Here is a 24,892-nt window from a genome sequence, read left to right as displayed (position 1 = left end):
TCATAAACTGTAGATCACAATATTATTTATAAGATGCAAAAATTAAACATGGAAACAAAATATCTTAAGAGTAGCCATATATGCTCTGTAACATTTTGGGTTAACAACTTTAAATGTTTATGGAATGTGTATAACATCATGGCATATTTTTTTGTAGTATCAGAGGGAGGGAACAAGTTATGAAACTATCCATGCAGTATGATCACATGTATGTTTAAAAGAAATTAACAACAAAGAGGTGCCTGGGTGGCTCACTCAGTTGGGTGTCCAACTCTTGCTTTCTGCTCGGGTCATGATCTCTAGGTTGTTAGGCTCTGCACTCAGTGGGGAGTCTGCTTGAGACTCTGTCTCTCCCTCTGTCCCCCCACCCCCACCCCGTGCCCACACACACACACTCTCTCTCTCAAAAAAAAAAAAAAAAAGTACGAGGTGTTAGAAAAACCAAGAAAGATTGAAACCCAGGGTTGGCTGGGTGGTCTTCTATGGGCAATTTTTTTCTTTATTCTATTCTTCAGTTTTTTCTGTCTTTTACAGTGTAAAAAAAATTATTTAAGTTTAGTTTTACTACAATGTGGATCATCAATTACACAAAAGCCCAAAGCCACTGTTTCCTAAGTGTGAGGCTATTCTGTGAAAAATTGTGATGAACTGAGCTGGCAGAACTTTATAGTTAGGGGTCAGGTATCTTCATTGTAAATGTCACCTACACACAGCATTGTTTGGTTTTGTTCCTTACGTCAAATACATGCATCTTTAATGTAATATAAGTGATTTAATTGAAAATTTTCTTCTCTGTTTTATTCCAACATTTCAGATTTCACGGGGAAAAGTTCACACGTTTGCTGAAACTACATTTTTTCAGAAAAACAATCTGATGATATTATTAGTAGTTACAAAAAAATTTATATAGCACCTACCTAATATGCATAAAAAAGAAAGACCGGGGCGCCTGCGTGGTGCGTCCAACTCTTGGTTTCAGCTCAGGTCATGATCTCAGGGTCGTGAGAGCCTCTCTCTCTCTCTCTCAAATAAATAAATAAATCTTAAAAAAAAAAAAAGACCAAAATCAATCTATTACAGTCTATTACTAACTCTTCTATGCTAGAATCCGATGGTACTCCATGATAACATATTGACTACTTCTGGATTCTGGAATTCCTATGATAGTTACAAAGCATTTGTCTCACTAGCACATATAAAATTCCTTCTTGAATAAAACTCCTTTTTGCAAGTGTGGTTTGAAAATGGAAGGTTTTCCATCTAAACATTCAGTTCCAGGCCCCTTGCTAGTTTGAGTAAGACTAGGCTCCTGCCCTCTGGATTCAGTTATGAGAAAGGCAAACAAACAGTTGTGAAATTTGAGCTGTAATAAAGATAGACACATAGTGTCAAGTGAGACAGAAAAGAAGGGCTGTTAACTTTGCCTAGAGAAGAGAAAGCCCCTGGGGGGGGGGGGGGGTTGTAGAAGGGTGAGTAGAGGGTTCCCTAAGAGGGGAAAAGGGGAAAGGCAATCAACTTTGAAGACTGAGTAGCAAGATAGGGTTGATGTTGAGATAAGGATGTTTATAACCAGAAAGGTAAGTTGAGATCTGTTTGGGAAGATCAGAATTTGCCCTTCATCCTTAAGGAAGTAGGAATCCATATAAGGTAGTAAGAAGGGGAATAATGTGATCCCCTTGTGTTAGTAAAGTAACTGGCAGCCACGTGGATTACTTGAGAGAGTGGTTCCGTGACACAGTAATCGGTAAGATCACCAGGGACAACTCAAGACAGTTTTGCTGTAGAAGTCCAGGTCCGAGAGGATGAAGGACTGACCCTGGGAGCTTTTGAAGATGAAAAGGAGGAAACAGAATCTTCTAAAATTTTTGGAGATCGGCTTCAAGGAGTAAGAGAAAGGGAGAAGTGAAAATGATTTCAGGTTTCCAATGGGTACCATTAAGATAAATAGGGAGTATAAAAGAAGTAAAAGGGAGAGGTCAAGATAATTAGGCAAGTTACAGAGATGCTGATTTGAGGTGTCTATGGGTAATCTAGGAACAAGTGTATATTCAGTAACTGGAAATAAGAACTATGGTGAATGAGACATCCAATAAATTCTCATTGAATAAATGAACATCAGTAACATGCTTAAAACAGGCCTTTTATTTCCAACTGTGTCTTTGGAAAATATAGTTCTGCTCAACTCAAGGATTTGAATATTAAAGATTATATATTAAATTAATCTAAAGCATCATTATATACTAAAGTGTTTTTCCATGAAAAAATTTTATTCACTATTTTTAAAAAGCTATGAAGATGTAAAATCACAACTATTTTAAAGACCTATACACAGAAATGCAAAAGAGAATTTTCTATTATGAACTGGGATATTTCATTCCCGATTTCCACTATCTTGCCTATTTAAGTACATATTCACAGTGTGCTCACCAATATAATGGCCCTCAGTAAAAACAAAGTAAATAAAACTACCTTATCATCTGCTTTGTATGCCTAGTAGGCCATACAAATTTAATTGCTGATATAAGCTATAAAATTTCAGTACAGTCAACAGAGGTTTGGTGGGTAACATAGCTAAAGGAAGACTCAAGAAACCGCAGGTCTGCTCCAGCCTTTATTCTCTCCCTATCAAAGATCAAATTACATAAGTACATAATTCATAATGTGTTTGCAGATATGAGCATATTAATCTTCAACGAAGACAAGGTAAAAGTTATTACTTAATCCTCTCTGCTTATATAATAAAAAGCCAGTTTAGTTTGTGATAAAAGGCAATAGAATTTCAGAGGTAAGCAACAAACAGAGTGGAAAGAGTCTAAATGAGGGAGTCCATAACCTTGGCTTCATTCCCAATTCCTACAAACAAGTTGCTAAGCGACCTTGGAAGATCCGATAGACTGTTTGGTAACTTACTTGCAAAGAGTGTTAAACAAAGGAGAATGTGACACCCATTTGCCTTTCCAAGAGCTTGTCTGAAGACGCCAGGGATTTTCAGGACTGGAAGAAGATCTCAAAGAGCATTGACTCTCCTCTCCAGTAGTATTGGGAAACGGCTACCCCATCAAAAGTGCCTTCCTCCCACTAACTGTGTGAGAGCTCCAGGAAAAAAACGTTTTTTAAAAAAATTTGTATCGACTCCCAGTTTTCTCATCTATTAGGTAGAGAGCTGGATTAGACTGACCTTCTCTACACTTTCTTCAAGCTCTAAAATTCTCTGACTCTGACTGATTCACCCATAAAGTATTCAATTCCCATATATAACATGTAATTTCTAGAATTTATTCTGTATCTTATGACCCATGCAGAAAGTACTTGTGTACAGAGAATCACTTCATAGTGTTTCATAATTTTTGACCCAAATATCCATTAGTTTATGACTCAGTAAGCTTTGTACATTATTAGACTGTCCTTGTCTCATGACAGAGATATAAATAAATGAATAAATAAATATTCACCCTTTAGAACTCTAGCACTGAGTATTCTAGACAGCTGTTTTCTAGTTTATAACACGTTAGTTGCATTTTAATTTAGTTGAATGTACACTGCAGTCATTATTTACTATGGAGGAAAGGTGCCCAGCCCTGTGTCAAGGGTCCAGCGTAGAAGACTTAAACTTTTCCGTAGTGGCTCTAAAATCCATCCGCATAGTATCTCATACTCCTCCCTGAAGAGGTGGGACCTAGTTCCCCTCCTCCATGAGTGTGGGCTGGATGTAGCAACTTGGTTCTAACAAACAGAAAAGTGGAATTGATGGTATGTGACTTCTGAGATAAGATCCTAAAAGGCACCAGGTTCCTCCTCATTGGCTCTCTCTGGGATCACTTGCTTTGGGCAAGGCAGGGGCCTCATCCCCAGGACACTCAAGCAGTCTCCGGAGATGCCCACGTGGTAAGACCCAGAGGCCTCCTACCAAGAGCCAGTGAGGACCCATGGCCTTCCTCTAACAGCTGTTGTGAATAAGCCAATGCGGAAGCCAATGAATCTTCCAGCCCCAGGCAAGCGGTCAGGTGACTGCAGCCCCTGCCAAGAACCTGAATGCCACCCCTTGAGACCCACCCCCCATGCCAGAACCACCCAGCTCAGCTTCTCCTGACTCCTTGACCCACAGAAATTATGAGATGATAAATGTTTTTTTGAGTCACTAAGATTTGGGTCATTTTTTTTTTTTTATGTAACAATAGATAACCAAAGCATTGACCTGTAAGGATTTCCACTTGAGTTGAGGCACTCTTTTTTTTTCAAAAAATGACTCAATTCTAGAATACAATCATACAATTTTAAACCTGGATAGGACTTCAAAGAAGAGTCTGCCTCTTATTTTGCAAAAGCAGAAATGAGGATCTGCTGAGTTCGTCTTGCTTAAATCTGATGTGCTTTCATTATTCCTGATCTCAACCAGAAATGCAGGAGCCATCCTTAACACTTGCTCTCCTTCACCTCCTTCATACCCAACCTATTGCTTAATCCTATTGCTCTTACCTCCTCTTGCCTTGATCTAATTTTTCCTATCTCTACCACTCCCAACCAGATCACGCAATGGTTATCTCTTCTGGACCAGCAATAGCCTTCTAACTGGTCTTCTCATGTCAGCTCACGTGCCCCCTACAATTATTTCTCAATATTGAATCCAGAGTTAATTTGTTGAAATGTAATTATGATTATCTCACATCTCCTTCCCATCTCCTCCCCGCCCCAGACCCATTTGTTGACCTCCTATTATTATTGGTCATGGTTTGCATTTATTCTCCAAGCTCAAGCCATTCTGACCATGTATAATTCCTAGAATACGCCAGTCCCTTCCGGGCCACTAGGACTTTGCATATACAGTTCCCTCTGCCCCATTGATCTAGTTGACACCTGATCATCCTTCAGACCTCGGTCACAGTCAAGCCTGCCTGGACCACCTGCTACCGGGCACAACTCCATGTCACTCGTCCTGGTGGGACTTCAGAGCACTTGTATTGTTTGTTAATTCATAGATTTTTTTTTAATTGATGTCTGTCCTCTCTATTAGACTACAAGTCTATAAATGTAGATACAGTGTCAACTTCTTTTCATTCTTGCGCCTTAGTACTTACCAAGGTGTCCAGAGCATTATATACAGAGCATTATACATAGTGTTCAATAAATATTTGCTGAGTGAATGACTGAAATGACCCAAGAAGTTGGTGTGAGACTAAAATCTAGGTTTCCTGACTCCAAATTTCATGTTAATTACAACATGCTGCTCTCAGTTTGGGGCACTCAAGTCTGAGTCCCAACACAATGCCATTTATTAAGTGCAAAGAAAATCGCTGATACTTTTCAAATATTGTTTTTGGCAACACTAATGGTATGTAATATCTAGGCATGGTTACTGTATTAAAATAACTAAGTCCTCATGCAGGCTTGTTTACTTTGTGACTTTGCCACTTATTTCCTGAAATACATCTGTGATGGTTAATTTTATGTGTCAGTTTGATTGGTTTGAAGGATACCCAGATAACCGGTTAAAAAAAATATTTTGGGGGTTATGTCTGTGAAGGTGTTTCTGGAAGAGGTTAACGTTTGGTGCAGTGTACTGAGTGAAGAGATCTGCCTTCACCAGTGTGGGTGGGTATAAAACAATCTCTCAGGGGTCCAAATGGAACAAAAAGGTGAAGGAAGGGCTCCTTCTCTTTCTTTTTGAGTTGGAGCGTCCATCTTCTCTCATTCTTGCCCTTCCGAGCTCCTGCTTCCCAGGCCTTCAGACTCCAGGACTTAGGCCAGTAGCCCCTTCGTTCAGGCCTCTGACCTTAGGCTGGGAGATACACCACTGCACCCTGAGTCTCAGGCCTTCAGACTCAGACTGAATTATACCGCTGGCTTTCCTGGCTCTCCAGCTGGCAGACAGCAGATCATGGGACTCCTTGGCCTCCGTAACCACATGAGCCAATTCCAATGCTAAATCTTCTCAAATATTTATCTGCTGGTTCTGTTTTCTCTGGAGAGCCCCGACTGGGTACAACCACCATTACTCGAAACAATCCAAAAGCCACTTTCACTGTCAGTTCCTTTTACACAACGTTGAGAGCTAATGAGTTAGTTACTGAAGTCCATCCTCATCCCTGCCGGGCAGCCCATGGCCTGCCAGGTCTCACTCTTGGATCAGAGCTCTCTAGAAGCCTCACCCAGAGGCGTGAGCAAGGCTTCAGTAGGCTTGTGGACGGGAGCTTCTAGACACTCCAGGAAAAGAAAAGGAAAAAAAAAAAAAAGTAGTAATTGGATGTATGAATGCTTTTTTACTTAAGAAGATAATATGTCCTATGTAATGATTACAGAAAAGTTGGAGAGACGGTCTGAATCCGAATTGGCTGTTACGGGGAAATCCCTAGCTGTTACTGGTAACTATGTGTGAAGACAGGGGGGAGGGGGCAAATGCAGGCCCTTTGCAAATCCACTTGGGTCCTGGATTTTGTCCAATTATTAATCTTGGGAGTACTTTCCAAATCACTGGGCTGTGCCTCTATTCCCATCCTCAGAATTCCTTCTTTGGGCATTGAGATCTGATTCGAAAAGAGGGTGACCAGGGTGGTCCTGACGCATTGAGGTAGTGACCAGCCGCTGCTCTGACCTACTTTCAGCTGTCTGTGAGACATGGTGCTTCCAGGCGCATGTGTCGGATGCTAGGGTACGTTCTTCAGGGGGAAAAAAAAATAAAAGAATGACTTTCCCAACTAGTGAAGGACCTTTTGGCCCAAAGGTATGCTATAAACTACTTTGGAATTTGAAAGGTATTTTTCTAACACCTTTTTCCTCTGGCAATGACTTTGAAGGGTGGCTTGATGCTGAGGCTAGCCAGCAGAAGCTCATGAAAACATAATGGACTCCACTGATGGTACTCTGCAGCCAACCGAGGTTTGTAAACAGGTTTCCATTGGAACATATACTGGGGTTTCAACCTGAGATGACAAAAACGTGCACCCTTTTTGACCGATTGAAATTCATTCATTTATTTAACTGTCAATCACTGACCCAACACTCATTGAGCATTGACTATCTTGTAGGCTCAGTTCTAAGTTCGGGGAATATAAGATTAGCAAGACTATTCCGCCCCCAAGAAACTCAGTCTACTGGGAAGCACAATGTCACAAACAAAAAATTACAAAATCATTTGACAGGTGCTCTAACTAAGCCTTCTCTCCCAAGCTCCAGTCTCATCTATTCATTTCTTACTTAGCATCTCTACTTGGTGCCCAGGGATACCTCAAATTTAACATGCCCAGGACCGAACTCATCATCTTCTCTACCTTCTCTACTAAATCTCCTCCTTCCTCCTTCCTTCCCCTTCTCCTTCGTGTGTGATCCATCTCATTGTGAAACCATCTCCTAGCCAGACCTCCATCCTAGAAAACTGAAAATAATTCTGAACCCATTCAGCCCCCGCTTTCCATCAGTCATCAAGTCCTGCAAATATTATCTCTTAAAGAGGAGCGCCTGGGTGGCTTAGTCGGTTGAGCGTCTGCCTTTGGCTCGGGTCATGATCCCAGGGTCCTGGGATCAAGTCCTGCATGAGGTTTCCTGCTCATTGGGGAGCCTGCTTCTCCCTCTCCCTCTCCTGCTCCCTCTGCTTGTGCTCTCTCTCTCTCTCTCAAATAAATAAATAAAATCAAAAAAAAAAAAAAAAAGGGTCCTACGGCCCACTCCCTCCTCCCTAACTCTGCCACTGTCTTAATCCAGGATGCTGGTAAACTTCCCACCTGGAATCCCAGGCCAGTGTTCCGACCCTCTCAAACATACCCTTCAGAGTGTGATTGCCTGGGTTTTCTAATTGGAGAGCCTAGCACAGAGCCTGACCCACAGTAAATACTACTGTAATTAACACCAAGCATTAATGTAGATGAGAAGCACAGACAGGTCAGCTTTCTGAATGGAGAGTGTTTTGCTTGTTTTATGCTAGTCTGGAATGTCAGTATTCTGTTATCTCAAAGGTGACCAGGTCACTGGACATCTGGCTCACAAACCCTAAATTTAGAAGAGATAATACAATGTAATGGTAAAAACATTGAAGTCTGGATCCAGTCCTGCCATGTAATGCATCTGAAATAATATCTGATGCTGTTTTTTCTTCCTTTCCTTTCATTTCATTCATATGGAATGCCAATTTTCTACTTGAACGGTTAGGATTCAGTTTAGCAGACAGTGACAGAAAACCCCACATAATGTCCTTTAAAAAGATAGAAACTTTTCTTTCTCAAAATGATATCCACATAGGCAGTCTAGAGCTGGTGTTGTGCCTGCCCATTCACCAGGGACCCCAGCTCCTGTAGTCTTTGCGCTCTGCCATCTTCAACATATGGCTTCTACTTCATGGCCAAAAGGGCTGCCCCAGCTCCAGCCATCATGGTCACATCAAAGGAAAGACGGGTGAAAAAAAGAGAAGAGCGTATCCATTTTAAGGGGCACCTGGGTGGCTTGTTGGTTAGGTGTCTGACTTCTGCTCAGGTCATGATCTCGGGGTCCTGGGATCGAGCCCTGCACTGGGTTCCACGCTCAGCGGGGAGTCTGCTTCTCCCTCTCCCTCTGCCCCTCCCCCTGCTCATGCTCTCTCAAACAAAATCTTAGGGGGAAAAAAAAGAGGGAAAGAGAAAGAGAAGGGCATCTCCATTCTTTTAAGGACCCTTCCCACAATAGGGAAACGTCAGCAAGGGAGTCAGTGGGCAAACGGCACAGGAACGAGGGGCATCACCATCCCGTGGCGTCTGCATGAAGTCAGAGATGTGCAGAGCTGGTACTGCAGCAGCAGCGGGGCCCAAACAAGAGGCCAAAGTCTGAGACGGAGGAGGCCGGACGATCTCAAGTGTCACCTAGGAGACGTCTGATGCCATACACATCCACACTCCACTGAGCTTGGGTGAGCCTGTCGCCGACAAAGCCGGTGTGCCCGGGGGTACCAGGGCCTGATACCGAGACGCTTACACAGCTGAGTTCGTAGCAGCAATGCCTGCTCCAGGCCAGGTGAGCTGCTAAGAGCGTCACTGTCACTGAACCCTTCCAACAAATGTGGCCGGAAGGGAGTATTTCTTCTCCTTTTTTTGTTTTTGTTTTATGTGTGAGGACACAAACGGAAATGTGAACAGGACTGGTAATCCGGGAGGTCAGGATTTCCACTCGGGAAATCACCCAGGGCTTACACGCCGCTCTGCTGCGGGGCATGAATAATGAGAAAGTTGTAAAAGCAGGGCGGGATTTTAAAAAGATACTTTTGGGAAAGTAAACTTCATGATCTTAAAGAACATGTCAGTATCTGATGGAAAAACCTAATGATTTTTTCTTCTCCACTGTAGAGTTCCACCCATCATTCCTGCCCGGAAATGCGCAGTGCCTTTGGTGGCCAGGTTCTCCTGCAAGGGCAGAGGCCTGGGGACATGTCTCCTTGCCAGGCTGGCTCCTTTATTCATCCTTTCCTCCCAGAGGATCCAAGTGTGACCCTAGCTTTCTTCTAGCATCGCCCCGCATTCCCCAGCTGAGCTTTCTTCTCTCTTTGGCCCTGAAAACAGTGTCATTGTTTCTCTCCGCCTTCTTCCTCTCTGTGCTACAAAATGACTCTGAGTGTTTCTGAGGAATTTTACAGCTTTCAAAAGAAGAAAAGCATATAAGGGGTTGAAATAACATCATAGAGAAATTTCAAACTTAGAAGCAGCCTAAAGAGTTTGATCGTAAACCACTTACTCATTTTTCCTGGGAATGCAAATATAACTAGGTCAGACTGTCTAAGGTTCCTTCTTTCTCTGGCCCATCATTTTGGTAAAAACTGGATCCAGACAATCCAGTTCCTTGATCTCTCATTTACTCACAGGGCTGGAGCCTCTGAGATCTGCTTCCTTTGATGGGGAAGGCATCATTCTTCCCACTTCACCGATCTCCTCGGGAAGTCTGCATGGGGAAAAGTACAGATACTGACGAAGAGGCTTGACAAAGGCTCAAGTATGTTTTAAATTTCAAAGAAAACTCAGACTGCTCATCTTTAGAGTGGTCACGTCATTCTTCACACCGAAAGCCACGTCAGGCTGTCTTGACAGTAACATCCCCATCCAAGGTGTCTTTCCCTGGTGGTGTTTTACTCTTCACCTGTTTTGACTCTGAGGTAACATTTAGCAAACAGCCAGGCACCGGGCGTAAGACATTTGCACATAGCCTTTCCATACCACTTCTTATCATCTCAACACGTTTTTATAACATCCTGCAATATCTAACAAATATGCATTATTTACCTTTAAATCACAGTTTAGATCATTCCTCTGAGGAGGCTCCTGTAGACCTCATTCATAGCATATTTATCCACTCTTTGGCTTCAAATAGTGCAACTTTTTGTCTGCTTCTTTACCATTTTTCTTCTTGAAGACCCCCACCGAAAGCTGATCTAACATTGACCTCTGGATGTTGGCCCTGCCCGAATTATCTTGAGGGCCAAGGGCCCTAATGCATCACAGACTATCTGAGACTAGACCATTCATTGGTGCTAGACCAGCAGGAGCACATCAGGCATTTGGGTAAAGGTCAGCATCATCAAAGACCAGAAGACTCAGCATCTTGTAGAATTCACGAAAATGAAAAGACCCTAGCACTTGACCTGTGTCTTAGTTTTGTTCCTGATACAACACAATTAAAAAACAGGGCATCTATTTTTTAGATTTATCCACAATTAAAAAACAGGGCATCTATTTTTTAGATTTATCTAAAAATAGATTTATCTAAAAATCTATTTACAGGGCACATGGGTGGCTCAGTCGGTGAAGTGTCTGCCTTTGGCTCCAGTCGTGATCCCGGGGTCCTGGGATCGAGTCCCACATCGGGCTCCCTGCTCAGTGGGGACCCTGCTTCTCCTTCTCCCTCTGCCGCTCCCCCTGCTTGTGCTCTCTCTCTCTCTAATAAATAAATAAAATATTTAAAACAAATAAAAATCTATTTACAACAGGGATCTAAACAGGCTGTAGATCCTAGAATGACTGTTCACTGTTTTAACTATTCATAGTATATAAAATTATACTTGATATTTTTTTATTTTTTTTAAGATTTTATTTATTTATTTGACAGAGAGAGACACAGCGAGAGAGGGAACACAAGCAGGCGGAGTGGGAGAGGGAGAAGCAGGCTTCCCGCTGAGCAGGGAGCCCAATGTGGGGCTCGATCCCAGGACCCCGGGATCATGACCTGAGCCAAAGGCAGACGCTTAACGACTGAGCCACCCAGGCTCCCCTTGATATTTTTTTAAAGATTTTTTAAAATTTATTTGACAGAGAGAGAGACAGCCAGAGAGGGAACACAAGCAGGGGGAGTGGAAGAGGGAGAAGCAGGCTTCCCGCCGAGCAAGGTGCCCGATGTGGGGCTCGATCCCAGGACCCTGGGATCATGACCTGAGCCGAAGGCAGACGCTTAACGACTGAGCCACCCAGGCACCCCTATACTTGATATTTGTAGCTAAGTAATTGTCACTTCTTACCGGGTGACGATTTCTACTAGAGACCTATAATTAAGTGCAAAAGAAATAAGCCAAACACATTACATGAAAAAGAAAGAAGAAGTCACCATTTCACACACTGTGCCTTAAAAATCTTACAGCCTGGGTGGCTCAGTCAATTGAGCTTTAGACCCTTGATGTCAGCTCAGGTCTTGATCTTAGGGTCGTGAGTTAGAGCCCCATGCTGGGCTCCACGCTGGGTGTGGAGACTACTTAAAAAAAAAATCTTACAAAATTTCTATGTGTTCATGTATCAGGATCAAAGACTATTTATAGCAGGTAATTTGTATATTAGCAATTAAGAAAAATTGTGAGATTGACAAGAATTGTAATGCAGTGTTAATGAATGTTAATGACACTACTCAGAGTATCTCATAAAAGTAATGCGTTAGTTTTTATTTTTTTGAAAAGCTGACTCATATCTTTTAAGAAGGATGTCATATCAAAATAATAATTTCCTTCAAGGAATTTCCTTGTTTCCTTAACAATGAGGGGGGGAAATGGTGTTAAAATGTAGAAGCTCTGTAAGGTTCAACACTTTGGAGGATATAGTAAGATACGCTCTCTTATATACTTTTACATATTTCCAGTGGAGATGTAAGTTGGTACAATGTTGCTGAAAAACAGTTTGACACCACGTCAGGAGTCCTCAATATATTCTTACTCTTTGGTCATTAATCCATTTCTAAGAGTTTATACTAAAAAATAAGGAAAGGGTTTAACACACACGCATACAGAGATCTTTAACATGGCATAATATATACTACTGCAAACCTGGGGACGATCTAAATGTCCCCGAACAAAGAAAGTTAAAGATATTATGGCATGCATATCCATTACAAGGTAATGTCTATTACACAATAGAAAAAATTTCATTTTTGACAATTACAAGTAAAAATGCTTGTAATGTAATGCTACAACCAGGATACAGAACATGACATGCAATTTAATCCCGATTAAAAAAAATTATTGTTTATATATATGCATAAAAAGTCTGAAAACAACAATAGCAGCCGCTACTCCTAAGTGGTAAGAAATAATAGTTAAAAAATATTTTCCAGGGCGCCTGGGTGGCTCAGTTGGTTAAGCGACTGCCTTCGGCTCAGGTCATGATCCTGGAGTCCCTGGATCGAGTCCCGCATCGGGCTTCCTGCTCGGCAGGGAGTCTGCTTCTCCCTCTGACCCTCCTCCCTCTCATGTGCTCTCTCTCATTCTCTCTCTCTCAAATAAATAAATAAAATCTTTAAAAAAAAAAATTAAAAAAAATATATATTTTCCACATTTTCTGAAGTAACTTTTAATGATAAAATATCATTAAACCACATTTTGACCCCTTAAATATATTTTTAACTTAACAATACAACTATCATTTAAATACTGTAAATATAAAATTTTGAAATGTTGGGTGAAGCTACGCTAACGTTACATAATTCATAAGCAAACTGGGAAGAATAAAAAGAACAGAGTTCAACAAAGCATTTTCTTTTGCTTTGTTGAGCTATAATTTCCATATGATAAACTGCATATATTTAAGGTATAAAATGTGATGAGTTTTGACATGTTTACACTCTCATGAAACCATCACCACAATGTGGATAAGGAATGTTAATACTATCATCCCAAAATGTTTCTCTGTGCCTTTTTATAATCTATTCCTCCCTTCCCCCAACTGAGGTTCAGGCAACCACTGAAGATTTTGTTGCTATATATTAGTTTGCATTTCCTAGAATTTTATATAAATGAACTCATTCAGCATATACTCTTTTTTTTTTTTTGGCCATGCTTTCTTCACCTTAGAATAATTACTTTAAGATTCCTTCATGCCGTTACGTGTATGAATAGTTTTCTTTTGAAGGTTGAATAGTATTTCCTGTATGAACATATCAAAATTTGTTTATCCATTCATTGTTGATGGATATTCGAGTTGTTTCCAGTTTTTGGCTATTACAGATAAAGCTGCCATGAACATTTATACATAAATCTTTGTGTAGAATGTACTTTCATTTCTGAGTAAATGCCCAGGAATGGAATGGTTGGGTCAAATTATAGGTATAGCTAATGAAGAAACTGCCAAACAGGTTTTCACAGTGACTGAACCCCTTCACACTTCCATCAGCAGCATGTGAGAATTCCAGTTGCTTCCCATTCTCACCAACACTTGATATTGTCAGTCTTTTTATTTTTTTTTAAAGATTTTTTTTTTTTTAAATATTTTATTTATTTATTTGAAAGAGAGAGAATGAGAGAGAGCACATGAGAGGGGGGAGGGTCAGAGGGAGAAGCAGACTCCCTGCCGAGCAGGGAGCCGGATGCGGGACTCGATCCCAGGACTCCAGGATCATGACCTGAGCCGAAGGCAGTCGCTTAACCAACTGAGCCACCCAGGCACCTGGTTTTTTAAAGATTTTATTTATTTGTTTGACAGAGAGAGAGAGCATAAGTAGGCAGAGCGGCAGGCAGAGGGAGAGGGAGAAACAGGCTCCCCACCGAGCAGAGAGCCCAACGTGGGGCTCGATCCCAGGACCCTGGGACTGTGACTTGAGCTGAAGGCAGATGCCTAACTGACCGAGCCACCCAGGGAACCCGTCAGTCTTTTTAAGTGTTGCCACTCTAGTGGTTGTGTAGTGTTATCTCATTACAACCTTAATTTGTATTTCTTTAATGGCTCATGATGACCTTTTCATGTATGGTCATATATCTTCTTTGCTAAAGCGTCTGTTCAAGGGCGCCTGGGTGGCTCAGATGGTTAAGCGCCTGCCTTTGGCTCAGATCATAATCCCAGGGTCCTGGGATTGAGTCCCACATTGGGCTCCCTGCTTGGAAGGGGGCCTGCTTCTTCCTCTCCCTCTGCTGCTCCCCCTGCTTGTGCTCTTTCGCTCTCTCTGTCAAATAAATAAATAAAATCTTAAAAAAAAAATAAAATAAAGTGTTCAATTATTTTGCCCATTTTGAATAAGGGTTATCTTCTGATTAGTTTATGAGACGTTTTTATATTCCAGATAAGGTACTTTGTATGATAAAGGTTTTATGAAGATTTTCTTCCAGTTTGTGGCTTGCTGTTTCATTTTTGTGGCAGTCTTTTAAAGAACAAAAGCTTTTTATTTTGACGAAGTACAACTTACTAATTTGCTTTCTTTTTCACTTTGTGCTTCTTGTGTTGTTTTTAAGAGTTCTTGAACAAACCAAAGGTCATTAAGATTTTCTCTTCTAGTTTCTTCTAGAACTATAATAACTTTAATTTTACACTTAGGTCTATAATACAGTTCAAGTTAATTTTTGCATATGATATGAAGTAGGTTTGAGGTTCATTTTTGAGGGGTATGGTTATCCAATTTTTCCAGTACTATTTATTAAAAAGATTTTCCTTTCTTCACTGAATTACCTTGGTACTTTTGTGGAAAACCAGTTGAACTTATTTCTGGACACTCTCTTCCTAAATGTCTATTTTATGCCAATTCCACACAACTTTGATTACTGAAGATTTATAGTAATTTGGAAACCAAATGGTGTATATCCATCAACTTTATTCCTTGTCTTGATTATTCCAGGTACTTTGCATTATTATATGAACTTTAGAATCAGTTTATGAATTACTGCAGAAGAAAAGAATCCTGATTTTGATTGGGATTTCACTGAATTTAAAGATCAATTTCAGAAGAATTGATATTTTAACAATACTGATTCTTCTACTTTATGAAAACACTTCATGTCTCCAACAATTTAAGTCTCCCCTAATCTCAGCAATGTGTTATAGTTTTTGATGTATAGGTTTTAACATGTTTGGTCAGATTTATCCCTAAATGTTTAATATTTTTGGTGCTTTATAAAAGGCACAGATTTTTTAAATTTCAAGTTGAGATTGTTCTTCACTAGTATATAGAAATATACTTGACTTTCACATATTAATCTTGTATCCTGTAACATTGTTACACTCAATTATTAATTATAGCACTTTTTCTTGTGATTCCATAGTATTTTCTATAGGTGATCATATGTTGCCTACAAATAAAAATAGCCTTACTTCTTCTTTTTTGATCTGTGTGCCTTTTATTTCTTTTTCCTGCTTTATTGCACAGCCTAAGATCTCCAGTACCATCTTAAACAGAGGTAGTCAGAACATATATCCTTGCTTCATTCCCAATGTTAAGGGAAAAGCATTCAGTCTTCACTATTAAGTATGATGTTAGCTGTAGGCTGTCCTTTATGAGATTGAGGGAGTTCCTTTCTATTTGTATTTTGCTGAGAGTTTTGTTAGGGATGTTGGATTTTTAAACATTTTGAGCATTATTTGAAGTTTGAGCAATTAAAGGGGCACCTGGCTGGCTCAGTCAGGGGAGCATGTGGCTTTTGATCTCAGGGTCCTGAGTTCAAGCCCCGCACTGGGCATAGAGCCTACTTAAATAAACAAACTAACAACTAAATAAACAAACAAAGTTTGAGCAACTACTTTAATATAACCTCAAATTTTGTACCAAATACATATAAGAGTAAGTCATGTCTTAACGTTTTTGGAAATTTGTTTTTAAAGATTTTATTGATTTATTTGTGAGAAAGAGAGACTGAGCAAGCAGGGGGAGCAGCAGAGGGAGAAGCAGGCTCCCTGCTGAGCAAGGAGCCCAATACAGGACTGGGATCGTGACCTGAGCCCAAGGCAGACGCTTAACTGACTGAGCCACCCGGGCATCCATTTTTTGTAAATTTTCAATGGGTTTATAGTATCTTCAACTAGTAAAAACGAATTTTCTCACTAATATTAAAAAACAAATTCCCAGCTTTGTGGCACAAATTCTCAAATTTGTGGCAGCTTCAATAATAAATAGAACCTTAAATGATCTGAGATTGAGGACTATTTTCTTCCCACAACAAACAATTAAAATTTTAGCTTGGATATATTGTGACAACAAGGGAAGTTAATGAGGCAGCAGTTATTGCAACGTGCTAATAAATACAGATACTTGGTTTCAAAGACATATGCGTGTGACCCTGAGGTTATGCATGGCTGTGTGGGTAGCAGTGCCAGCTCGGCTCTGCACTCCTCTGAGTGGAGACCAACCTGCCATGTAGGCATCGTGGCTCTCTTATTTACTGTGATGATTGTGATGGGGCATCCCAAGGCACATACTTCGAGGGACTTGTACTAAGTAAGGTAAATGCAACCTTGATGTAGACTAATGAAGTCAAAAGAACCATTGAGAATAAAATTCCCCAAATACCCAGAATCTAAAAGCTGATACCAAAGGCCCATTGTTTCTTATCATAGGTGCATAATGTACCATGATAGGATCATAACTTCTAGGCAGATTGTCAGGAAATCCTCTTAAAAAAAAAAAAAGTAAGGAAGAAAAGAGCCACACCTAGTTTACTATTATTTGAAAAACTCCATTGGTTTGTGTGATAAACCCTAAAATATACTGATTACACACCTGGCTAGGAGCCAAGCCATTCTTCTGTGAACTCTGAGATAGTGGACCTTCATTGTTCTGTTTGTTATCATTGCCAATTCCTGTCAGACTGGTCTTCAGCAGTTACGTGGGCTTCTGCCATTTATCAAGTCTGAGGCTTAAAAGTCTCTCTCTACTTGTCCAAAACAACAATTCATTTGTTTGGTAAACATACATTTGATAAAACCTGCAAGGTTCACCTGTAATTGGTAAGCCTCCACTATTTGTAAATAGAGGAAAATGTTAACAATTTTCCCTCAGGCAGTATGGTTCTACATAATAGTAAAATAGTTAAGATCAGCTACATTTATCTTTAGGAGAGACATCTCCGCCCTTCTTTAATTTGGCAATGAATCATTTTAGATTTCACTAAAATACGAAATCTCCTATTATTTAAAGGAAGTCATGTTTAGTAAAACGTAAGAGAACAGTCCAGCACACAGAGTTGGTGACCGTGTTACAAAATTATAGAACCTTAAAGCAAAAGGGGACCTGATTTCACGTAGGAATAAGTTCTTGCAAAAGTCCTACGCCAGCTTCTGTCTTCTAGAGGTAAAGATGGCACTGTGTCCTGTGGTCTTTGGACTGTTTAACTTCTGTACTACCAGGCTCAGAAAAGTTCTTTTGCCAAAATTTCTTTTTGCATTTTAATCACAAAACCCTCCAGTTCTGCCCTTTTTAGGAATAGGAACGATTTTCTCCGAAACGGCATCTTTACAATCTCTAAATGTGGATTTATGAAATAATGATAACATCAGCTCGGAGATTATCCCATATACACTTGTGTGTTTCCTTTAGATTCGGACACATAAATCTACATTACAAACTAGACTGCAAAGGAGAACAGTGAAAATAGGAAGACAAATAAAGCTTGCATTCAGTTTCTGAATTCACTTTGGAAAGCTATTCTGAAAAGTGAGCACAGAAAAGAAAAGTAGCGAAGGGAAAGACAGGAAGTAGGAATGTAAATATTTACATATTAGTCACAGAAAACAATAATAAATTTTTGTTAATGTTATACTTTACTCGCTTAGATTCTGCAGAAGAGGTTAAGGGAAGACAATACATAAAATCTTAATGCAAAGGAAGAAAATGTATTTTTTTCTAAAGCTAGGAATAGACTTCTAAAATGTCCCTTAAACTCTGGCAATTTGAGAGTTGTGCAAGTGGCCGTGTGTCCCCGTAGAGTATCCGGGCACTATCCGTCCGTGAGAACTTTCTCTGGCTTCCTCCAAGCTCTTAAAACACCCCAGGAGGTCACAGCAATATTTGTCCCTGAGTTCCATGGCTCATCTCTGGAGCTGAGTCCTGATGTTCTCCTCAAGGCTGTCCTGTCCAAGGCCTCGCTCCCTGGGGAGGAGGAGAAGGAAAGCGCAGGGCCAGAACCGGGACTGGGAACACGTGAGAGGGTCTGGTTACGAGGCCACGTTAACAGCCTGAGCAACTGTGGGCGCCGCTTTTGAACTTAGCCACTGCCCCCGGACTCCAGATACTCCACTCTCCCATGCCTCCAGATACCCTGCGGTTGAACGTGAGGGATGAACCTTATTGTGGTGACCATTTCACAATATATACATGTATCAAATTATCATGTTGTACACTTTAACCTTACACAGATGTGATACGGCGATCGTACCCCAATAAAGTCGGAACAAAATAAAGGCACTGAAGACTATTTATTTCGGGGGCCGTTCTCAGATATGACGACAGGATTTCCTGTGAGAGAAGACAGATGCTTTTCTTTAGAATAATAAACATTCCACAATTCCATAGAGGCCATCCTTTGTTTGTTTCTCCTGCCCGGACAATGGGAAGTCACAGGCCTCAGGCCCAAGGCCACGGTGCAGGCACAACTTCCAGGGAAAGCGCAAAGGAAAGGTAGAAATCCCTAGGAAGGAAGGTCGAGTGTGCCCTGTAGCCCAGGACCCCTCCCCGTCCCACTTCCTCGCTTTGCTCTCGGCTACAGGGTTCCTGGCTCTATGGCCACGGCCATGGCCACGGCCACGGCCAGGGCGGCCACCGCGTGCGCCGCCAGCGCATTTCTACCATTTAGCCTGATTGACTGGTGGGAAGTCAGTTTTCCTCTTGGCTCAGCTGGGACTTGGTTGGAATTAAAAATGAAAACAAAAGGCTGAAGGAAAAGAAAGCAAACAGAAGAGCAAAGAAAGGGATAGGTTTACACAGATGTTTTTTTATCCAGTCTCACTGAGGTCCAGGCTTGTGGCCTTGGCTCTGTTCGCGGAGTTTGCTGAGCTTCAGTGCTGTTTCCTGGCCTCCACACTGTCTGGCCAGATAGCGTAGAGGCTGGACCGAGCGCCTCAGATTTCTGGCCCAATGTTGCTTTGTTGTTTTGGTGGGTTTTTGTTTTTTTTGTTTTGTTTTGTTTTTGGCCCAATGTTACTTTGGAACAAATGATCTCTGGTGGAATCTCAGGAAGGATTTTTGGTTCCTTCTGGAACTTGCTTTTGTGTCTGTTCTCGGGGATCAGCCCCGGGATTGTCAGCTCCAGCTTGAGGCTCAACTGATTTTCCTTCACACACCACGCCCCCCAGATTCTGTTGGCCCAGCTTTGCTTCTCTTTCTAAGCAGAAAAAGCATTTACCTCCCTGACCTGCAAGGATCCTGCTCCTGATCATTAGGCATTTATGAGCAGCACTGCCCCTGCAGTTAATCTTTATGACTCTGGCCCTTGCAAGTCCTGCTTTGCTCTAATCCCTTCCTTTCTGCTTAGTTGGCTTATCTCGAGTGGGTTGTTTGGGTGGGGTTCACTTTACCCTTTGGGTGAAAGATAGCATAGTTTCTAAATTTTACTCTAAGTCACCATCTGTAGAATGTTCTCTTCATATCAATACGATCAAGTTGGGTGGTTGTTCTGTTTACATCTTCTGTACCTTCACTGATTTTCTATCTAGTTCTATCAATTCTTATGAGAGGAACACTGAAATCTCCAACTGCAACTGTTGGATTGTCTGTTTCTCCCTTCAACTCTGTCAGTTTTTGCTTCACGTATTTTGGGGCTGTTTTTAGATATTATCCTTTTACAATGATTACATCATGATTGACTTATCAACCCAAGGTCGTGAGAAATATTTTTCTTAAGGCATATTTTGACTGATATATCCAGTCCAGCTACCGTATAGTTTGTTTGCATTATGTATCTCTTCCCACCCTTTTGCTTTCAACCTTTTTGAGTCTTTGAATCTAAAGTGTCACAAAGTTGTCCACACTGAGACAGAGACAAAGAGAAAAGCTTCTATAATTTTTCCTTCCTCAAGTGTTTCTCCTTGCCTAGGTATAGACATCTTTCTGTTTATCCTACTTAGGATTATTTGAATTTCTTGGATCTGCAGATTAATGTTTTTCATCAAATTTGAGAAGTTTTTGGCCATTATTTCTTCAAATATGTTTTTCTGCCCTATTCTGTCTCTCATCTCTCTCCGGGATTCCTATTATATGTTTGATGTTGTCTCACAGGTCTTTGAGGTTCTCCTTATTTTCTTTCAATCTGTTATTCACTCTGTTCTTCAGATGGAATAATTTCTGTTGTTCTCTTTGTAGCTCACTGATACTTCCTTCTGCCATCTCCAAATCGGGGGTTGAGCCCAGCTAGTGAGTTTTTGAAAATGTCAGTGCGGTTTTTCTCAACTCTAGAATGTGTGTGTGTGAGTGTGTGTGTGTGTGTGTGTGTGTGTTCCATTTCTCTACTGATATCCTTGAGTTGTTGAATTGTTGTCATAATATTTCCTTTAATTATTTGAATATATTTGTTATAGTTTCTTTGAAATCTTTTCTGATAAAGCCAACATCTAAACATCTTTTGTCACTAAAAGTCAGTTTCTATCAACTACTTTTCTCTCTCAAGTATGAGTCACACTTTCCTGTTTCTTTGCACATCTCATAATTTTTTTGTAGAAAACTGGACGTTTTAGCTAACACGTTGTAGCAACTATGAATTTTGACAGATTTCTTTTTTAGTACTGCAGAATTTATCTTCCCCACAGTATGCAGCTGTTGACGTGTCTGCTGAGATTTTAATTGTAATTTTTATTTCTTTCAGCCTAATCTCCTAGGGTTTACTTTTAGATCTGCGGAGCTAAGTAGCCAGCCAGCATACAGAGGTTGTCAAACCGCCAAAGGCTGCAAGGCTCCCACACGCTGCTGATCCATCTGTGTGGTAGGTCAGGAGTACAGTCGAAGCTTGGCCAGTTGTCCTGTATCCCCTGGATTTGCCTTCTGCTGAGCCCTCTTGGGTCGTCTTTGTGCATCCGTGTAGCTCCCCAGTCATTCAGGGAACAGCTTCCTTGGCACGCTGGAGATGAGTAATGCCTCAGTGTCACACTCAGATGCAAAAAGAAGTAAAAACCACAGACGCATGAGACACTGACAGAATCGTAAAGAAGTGTCTTGCGAGAGTCAAAGCTGAAGAATGACTTACCAAATATAACTGGAAAGGAAACCACCATGAGGCCACTTGCTCAGGTCCTACCAAGGTGGTTTGCAGGTATCTCTTAAAATGCGATGCTTACCTTATCGTATTGTGACCTGCTGGTCCTATACATAAAGGCCAGCTTTTTAATACAGCATGAAATGCCCTTTAGTATCTAGCACAAGCTCTTCAGATCAGCCCTATTTTTCACTTTGCATCCATGGTCACCCCTCCATGCGGTCCCAAGCATCATCTCCTGTGCTTCCGTAACTTTCCTCACATGCCCCTACTTGCCTGACCACTTCAGAAAATGAGAGAAAATGTTATACATTTTACAATCCCACTTCTGATTTCTGGAGGCAAAGTACACTCAACTCCCTTGTGTGTGGCAAACAAGAGAGAAAGAGGGGATGGTCAATAAATGATGCATCTTTGGCTGGCCCTCAGACTGAGATTCAACTCATAGCCTCGTCTTCCTTCACACAACAAAATAAATATTTAATGGGCTAAAGATGAAATTTTAAAAAGTACAGAAAAAACATAAGAAGGGTTTTGGTTAAATATGATAGACTGAACAAAAGAAAAGACTTAAGTCTTTTCTCCTGAAAACTCACTAAAATCATTTAAATGCCTACAGGGGGAAGGTATAAAAGAAGTGAAAGAGTTTCTGCCCTTGAGTTTCAGAAACTTTCAGGCATGCAGTCTTCAGCAACATTTGGAGGCAGGGGTGTAGCGCTGGGCTGAAAACAGGAGAGCTGTTAGAACGGAGCAGTGGTATATCACATCTGTTCCCCTACCCTAGGACTCCTCCCTCACCTCTGCACAAGACTGGAGTGAAATTCACTCTCTGGAGAAACTGAACCAGACAGGCCTTGAACTCTGGAACACTAGGCATAGCTGAAAGTCGGGGTGAGCCACCACAGGCTGGAAAAGGCATGTGTGGGGGACGGCAAGTTAAAGTCTCAACAGTAATTAGTGGAACCTCCCAGAATTCTGAGAGGCAGGCTTACAATATACCCTTCAGACCAGAGACTGGAGGATTTCTTTTATGTGAAACTGACCAGCTCTATTTTTTTTTAAAGATTATTTATTTATTTATTTGAGACCCAGTGAGAGAGGGAAAACAAGCAGGGGGAGAGGCAGAGGGAGAAGTAGGCTTCCCGCCGAGCAGGGAGCCCGATGCGGGGCCCGAACTCAGGACCCCGGGACCATGACCTGAGCCGGAGGCAGCCGCTCGGCCGACTGAGCCCCCCGGGCGCCCCTGACCAGCTCTAAGCAAAGGACTTTTATCAGCTGACGTAGAGGAGGCTCCCCAGAGAAAGAGCAGAACCCCTACTTGTTTTGAGACCCATCCATTGACAATCTTGCCTCAGCATGGAGGGCTTCGGATCAGCTTTTCTTGTTCCTTGTTTCTCTTCTTTCCTATTTTTTCCCCAGCTGACCTCTAGAAATTATTCTTCATTGAGTAAGTTTTTAAAATGTAAAGCAAAAGAATATTAATTTTAGTGCTGACCACAGCCCAGGCCTTGGGGCGTTACTCAGCCCGTCTCCCCTCCTGAAGGGGTTTGGTGAAGAAGCGTCACTTACCAACCTGCTTCCAATCTTGTTAGCTGGAAAGAGCCGACGCTTCAGAAGAATCGAATAGATAATCTGCCTTTGTAGGATAGAGCGTTCTCATCAGAATTATTATTCCAAGTTGCCTCGTTTGTGATCTAAGAGTTTCCAGGACGTAATTTACTTGTAATAAATAATCCATTCCCTGTGCAGAAATGTCATCAACAGGTGTAAGAAAAATCCTCAAACTTGAACAGCCTCATCTTCCTCTGAGAAAAGGAACACGGAGGGCATCCTACTTTTCTGTTCGGGGGAAAAGCAAGCAACAGACAGCAAAGGCCGCGGAGGTGACAGAGCAGGCACGGCAGCTGGCAGCGGCAGCAGACATGATCACCCGGCGCCAGCCGGCGCCGGTGGAGCGGGCGTGACAGGCGTGACTCCAGGAGCGACGGCCGCGGAGGCGGCTGCAGCCCAAGGACAACAGCCCTCGTTGGAACGGGACGTGTGGCAGCGTTTGAAAGAGGACATGGCGAAGTGGCTGCGACTACAGGAACGGAGACCCCTTGTCTCAGTTCCCGCAGGGAACACCGCTGCGGGTAGACACAGCCCACTGTTTCTTGTGGCTGTGAGCTGGGCATGGAGCTCTTCCCAAAGTTCAAGGTAAACAGTCTGTTCAACTCTCCGGTGTTTGTAGGTGAACAACCTCTTATGTGGCCCAGAAAGCTGGAAAATGAGGAGGGAGGAGGGACTGGTTGCTAGAGGCAGGAACCGCAGCTCTATGCGGGACCTCAGTATCAGAGCTCCAGCCTTTGGGTTCCTTTTCCTGGTTATTCTGGAGGACAGCTCCCCATTCTGAATGCTCGTGGGTGGAACCGGCACTGCCGTCCCCTCGGGGCCAGACGTGGAGGGAGAAGCGGAGGGACGGTTGATGGGGATGGAGACTGCACAAGCAGGGGCCACAGACTCAGCAGAGGCTGGCTTCTTCCGTGTCCTCTAACACTGTGACACTCTCCTCTGTGTCACTGACCAATTCCTCAGTGAATGGCGGTAAACCAGGTCTAGCCAGACACTTTCTTGTCTTTCAATCACCCGAGGCTGCATATCTTCAGAACGTATCCTCTGGCTCTTCCCATACACGGTGCCCTTCATTCACACATGTGTGTGCAACCACCGCATTCTGGCTCCAGAGAAACAGCTTCACTCCAGTCCTAATCCTCCTCCTTTCTGCATTTGCATACGTGTCAGCTGGGGCTTTCCGCACGGCTCACCTAGTCCTGCTCTTGAAAATGAATTTTTTGAAGTTGAAAATACAAATCAAGTTTGCTTAATGAGCAGGCACGTACATGTATTTACTGACAATGACCCGTGGAGGCAGGAGATAGCGATGGTGACTTGCAACCAGGTAGCTTCGGGCCAATATGGTCTGTGACATATATATGTATATATTTTTTAAGATTTTATTTATTTATTTGAGAGAGAGCACATGAGAGGGGGGAGGGTCAGAGGGAGAAGCAGACTCCCCGCCGAGCAGGGAGCCCGATGCGGGACTCGATCCAGGGACTCCGGGATCATGACCTGAGCCGAAGGCAGTCGCTTAACCAACTGAGCCACCCAGGCGCCCTGTGCCATATATTTTTGACCCAGGATAAAATCAGGAGGAAAAGGCTGTCGGGAATTAAGGGCATCAGAGTGAGCCAGACTGAAGGCCCTGGACCTTCAGAAGAGAAAAGAGCCAGTGTCCAGGCAGCTGATAACCCTGGTCCATTAGTTGAGTTGAGAGCCACCCCTCTGCAGACAGCCCTACAGACAAACCCCCATCCTTTCCTCATTCGGGAACAGATATCACCTCCCTCTCCTCTTTCCTACTCCCCACAGAGCTGCCTTTCCTCTCCCACTGCGCGTTAACCAACGCAGCCCCAGAGTGAACGACCAGGACATAGGGCTGAGATGTGCTAAGCCTCCCGAACTCCACATGCCGACCTGGAGACGGGGAGG

The 24,892-nt window shown here is 42.2% G+C and overlaps 1 long non-coding RNA gene and 1 other non-coding gene across 2 annotated transcripts in view; one reads left to right on the top strand and one right to left on the bottom strand.

The window, feature by feature from the left end:
* Positions 1-1,063: 1,063 nt before the first annotated feature.
* LOC145716324 (uncharacterized) overlaps positions 1,064-24,892 on the bottom strand; it is a 70,103-nt gene continuing 46,274 nt past the window's right edge. The window contains exon 5 of the long non-coding RNA XR_014138938.1: positions 1,064-9,891. This is a non-coding gene — a long non-coding RNA (uncharacterized LOC145716324). The remainder of the gene's footprint in view (positions 9,892-24,892) is intronic.
* Positions 6,068-6,201, top strand: LOC115938157 (small nucleolar RNA SNORA52). Its single transcript, XR_004073349.1, has one exon. It is a non-coding gene; the product is annotated as a small nucleolar RNA SNORA52 (small nucleolar RNA).

Source organism: Leptonychotes weddellii, chromosome 11, assembly GCF_054177405.1.
Source record: "Leptonychotes weddellii isolate Sample4059 chromosome 11, ASM5417740v2, whole genome shotgun sequence".
NCBI classification, from domain to species: Eukaryota; Metazoa; Chordata; class Mammalia; order Carnivora; family Phocidae; genus Leptonychotes; species Leptonychotes weddellii.
The sequence above is the reverse complement of the archived record's forward strand: the minus strand, read 5'-3'. Positions and strand labels throughout refer to the sequence as shown.